At 41.2% G+C, this 4,612-nt stretch overlaps 1 pseudogene; it reads right to left on the bottom strand.

Annotated features, from left to right (window-relative positions):
* Nucleotides 1–447: 447 nt before the first annotated feature.
* On the bottom strand, nucleotides 448–1,300 carry LOC149098188 (uncharacterized; annotated as a pseudogene).
* Between the last annotated feature and the right edge of the window lie 3,312 nt (nucleotides 1,301–4,612).

Here is a 4,612-nt window from a genome sequence, read left to right as displayed (position 1 = left end):
CAGAAACTGACAATGGATTGACCACGTCAGGCGGGTAAGTACACGAAACAATAGATTTTTTTCAGGCTTCTTCTTTCCAATTGCTTAAATTGGAAGATTAACTGCGATGATCATTCTTCACTTTCATCTACAACCGCAGTTCATATATGAATTATTTCATATAAACTTCACATCAATAGAGCCAACACTAAGTAACTCTTGAATAGCGGATTCTACAAAATTACTCTCACCCAAAGCTGAGCGATTATTAGTAAGAATAACACTTGTAGGTTCCCATGAAAAGGGGATCTTATAACCAAAACTTAAAGTATCTAAAATAAACTTAGAGGCACCAATGCTTTACCAATAAGAAATATTCGATTTAAGCCTACCCTTAACAATAACCTGACTAGAGCCTTCAAAATATTCAGCAAAGCCAGAATCAAGAGAAATGTGATCCAAGTCAAAGTCAAAGTCAGAATACTTATCTGGACCCAATCTTGCAAGAACATTTGCCAAATCAGACGGTTGTTGACTTTGTGGATGTTGAACTGGCGCCAGTGTTGGTGAAACTACCTCTTGTCTTGTAGAAAAGAGGGCAGGCTGGCGAATTAGCCCAGTGTCCTCGCTGATTGCGGTTAAAGCAGACGTCCGAAGGCTGGACTTGTCGGGCGGCACGAAAGGGTGACGAAAATTCGAGTGAGCGGCAGAAAATGGAAGAGACGTAGTAGAAACAGAAGACCCAGACCCTTGTGCAGCTTGAAAATCTCGGGATTTAGGAGCTCTTGAAATCCTTGAAACACGAGGTTTGGAAGACTTCTTGTTTAATATTGGTAAGCGCACGTCGCTCAGCCACTCGAAGTTTCTTCTTGTCTTCAGAATTTTCGGCGAGCTCGTCGGACTCATATTCCTCAACTACAGCCCAGCCAGCGGGACTTTTGTCAGCAAAGCGGATCATGAACTTAATGCGTTTCTCGAGGTCAGACTTGGCCTTTTGGAGATGTTCTTGAACACCCAGCAGGTTTACCTCGGACAAATTGGAGATAGCCAGATCAAGGCAGTCAAGGAGCTGGGTATTAAACTCAAACTGGATTCTGTTACCTTTAAACTGAAGTGAACTAGCTGCCTTAGAGTCTGTTTTCAATTTCTTCAGTTCTCGCCGAGTCTCAACCTCGCGTTCGTCTAATGATCGCTTGAAATCACCAAACGTTTTCTGCAACTTCGCATCAAGGAGAGAAGAAATCAGCGAGATCATGTCAGAATTAGAAATGTCTGTCGACTGAGGTTGGGATGATGCAGTCTCCGGCGGTGGATCAAGCATTGCTCGAAATTTACTAAAACAAAATTTCCAAAATCAACTGATCAAAAGCGGAGATGCCGTCGAAGTGACAACTCCTTAAATATTAACTTCTTAGCACAATTACGTAACCTGCATACGAACGAATCTACATGCCAGCACAAAAATATCTTACAATACCAACGTGAAAAATTATAGTACTCGTGCAGTATGCTTGAGAGCTCATCGTTGCCGGGAATTGAGGGGAATCGAAGTACGGAAGATATTTGGCAAAAGTGCCAACACTTGCGGCAAGAATTATATGCATTGCACTAATGTCCTTCATTGGGTGTCACGCATTTAAACGTGGTTACACTCCCTCAAGCATACTGATCGTACCAAATTATCTACGTACGTGGATATGATTCGTATATGTAATAGGACTACATGCTGCCCAATTTGGAAATAATTGGATGAAAAAAATTCCGAAGACAGCCAAAATTAGACGAGGCCACAGGCCAAGTCCAATTTGGCTGTCAGAGGAATTTTTTGAATGCAGTTATTTTCAAATTGGACAAGCATGTAGTCCTGTTACTTATTAATTATAGAGCTCGTGAGGTAATACAGCTTTGCAAGGAAGACTACAGTAACTGTCTCTAAAGAAAAACAGATTGGGTCCTCGATCTTCCGAAAGTTGGGAAAGCTTCGAAAATATCCGGTGATCTTCGGAGATCGCCGGAGATTGTCACTAGTCTTCGGAAATCCTGGGAAGTGTTTAGGTGATCTTCGGAAATCTTCGGGTGATCTTCGGAAATCTTCGGAAGTGTTCGGGCGATCTTCGAAAATCCTCGGAGATGTTCGGGGATATTCGGAAATCTTCGGAAGTGTTCGAAGATCTTCAGAAATCTTCGCGAATTATCGTGTGATCTTTAGCAATCTTCCAAAGGTTTCGTGTGGCCTTCGATAATCTTCGGAAGGTCAATAGCTTAATTTCATTGGTGCAACAAACTGTCCTATTTTTTCCCAAATTGGACAGTTTCTGTGTTTTTCTTCAAAGTCCTTATAGAAAACTGTCCAAATTAAATCCCAAATTGGACAGGTTTCAGAAGTTAAAAAATACTAGCTGCGCTGACAATGTTGGATTAACTGACTACTATATAATTAGGTTAATTAATTAATGCGAAAATGTGGTTAACGAAGTGTCGAGTTTGCAAGTTCCTATCATAGCTGTGCTCCTAATCATCCTATTACTAGCTGTGGTCACCTTTGTGTGCGTTCGGTTGTGTAGTGCAGGCAAAATCGTGTGTTTATGATAATATTATAGCGTGATGAAAAAAAGAAATCCAAAATAAATTATACATCTGCCCTTTTCCAGCCAAATTTGCTCGGGCTCTAATTATCCATATTCTACTATACGGCCCGCTAAAATTTAAAGCTGTTTTTGTTGCCAAAATGTTTTGTGATTTATTGCCAAGTGTTCTTAACTTTTTAAGCAAGTAATAGTTTAAAACTTTCTTTTACTTCTAAAATTGTCTATTGAAGTCTGCTAACGACTTAAGAGTCAATTATTAAACGACGATTTCAAATTGGCTCGTTTTGCTTTCGAGGTTCTTCAGAAATTCGAAGCCGTTCCGGGTGAATAGGAATCGTTCCCGAACCCGTCAGACACCCAGTACAGATATAATAAATATCTTACTGACGTCGTTAACTCGGTCTGTATTGTAAGTTAAGGATCCTCGTTTTTCCCCTTCGATTTATGCCCCGCGCGCTTCGCCCTTGGGCTCTAAATCGATGGGGAAAAATCTTGGTTCGTAACTTACAGTACTGCCCTCGAACTCGGTTTGTAAGAGGTATTTAAACGGGACTTCGCGAAGATGGCAAGAGTTAGTACTCAGTACCAAGTCCTCCACAATCGCCAAAATCAGTTCCCGCAAAATAAAAAATATCGCCGATTCCCAAAAATAAACTCCCGTGAAAATTTAGTGCCACACGGCAGATTTAAAATGCCCCTTTTCGAAGATAGCATAAATAGCGATAATGCTTCTGAAAGAGTGTTACTTACGTTGAAATAGTTCATTGGCGTCACTGGAATGTCCCGTTAAAGAATGTGACATCATACATGCAGTACATAAGTGATAGTAATAAAAATCCCGGATCTTGTTCCTTCGGGTCTAACGTAACTGACTCGTGTTCTGAGTGTGATCTTTGAATCTTTAAAATCCCACCCCATTAAGACAGAGGAAGCGAATTCAACAGGTTATGGGCCCAGAAGAGATGTTCCTGGACGATTTGGAAGATTAATTTTCGATGGGGATGAGCGAAAATACGAGCAATGGGAGGTCAAATTCCTTGGCTACACGAGATTGCAAAAGTTGAAAGACGTTCTCGTGTCTGAGAGCTGGGATGAGGAAGCTAATGCTAGCAAAAACGAGGAGGCGTTTGCCGAACTAATCCAGTTCCTAGATGACAAAAGCCCAGCGCTGGTAATGAGAGATGCAATTGACGATGGAAGAAGGGCGCTGCAGATTTTACGAGCCCATTACGCTGGGACTGGGAAACCACGTGCGATTTCGCTTTATACCGAACTAACATCCTTAGTTAAATCAGCGAATGAGTCTGTCACTGACTATGTAATTAGAGCGGAGATGGCGGCAACAGCTTTAAAAAATGCGGGAGAAACTGTAACTGACAGTCTTCTTATTGCAATGGTACTCAAAGGATTACCTCAAAGTTACAAACCGTTTGTTGCGGTTGTCACACAGAGCGAGAAGCAACAAACATTTAGCGAATTCAAAGCCTCTCTAAGAAGCTTTGAGGACACTGAGAAAGCAAGAACAGCAGATAATAACGACTCCATTTTGAAAGCAGAAGACAATTTCCCACAGCTAAAACCACCAGTGAAAGGAAAAGGAAATCTTACCTGCTTCACCTGCATCCAACAAGGTCATTTAACTCGTTTCTATCCCAAGAAGCCCAAAGGAGGGAAATGGTGCAATACCTGCCGCTCAAGGTCGCACAGTGATTAAGCATGTCGTCATAGAAGAAAGAAAGGTGACAAGGTTAATCAAGTATTTGAGAAAACAGACCAGGACATTGAACACTCATTTGTTTTTGAGACTAATGCCCATGAGGATGAGAATGTCTCTAGCAAGCCTACATCTGGGAAGCCAAACACACTATTAGTTGATTGCGGTGCAACTGCTCATATTATTACTGATTTTGTCTAAGTTTAAAAAGTTTGGTGACACATTTAAGCCAGACAAGCATTCCATTTAATTAGCAAATGGAACTCGAGCAAATAAGGTTGCCCTAAAAAGAGGAGATGTTGATATTACTATCGTCGATTCGTCTGGAACA

Source organism: Orbicella faveolata, unplaced genomic scaffold, assembly GCF_042242905.1.
Source record: "Orbicella faveolata isolate gen_17 unplaced genomic scaffold, um_ofav_v1 contig_46, whole genome shotgun sequence".
NCBI lineage: Eukaryota > Metazoa > Cnidaria > Anthozoa > Scleractinia > Merulinidae > Orbicella > Orbicella faveolata.
The sequence above is the reverse complement of the archived record's forward strand: the minus strand, read 5'-3'. Positions and strand labels throughout refer to the sequence as shown.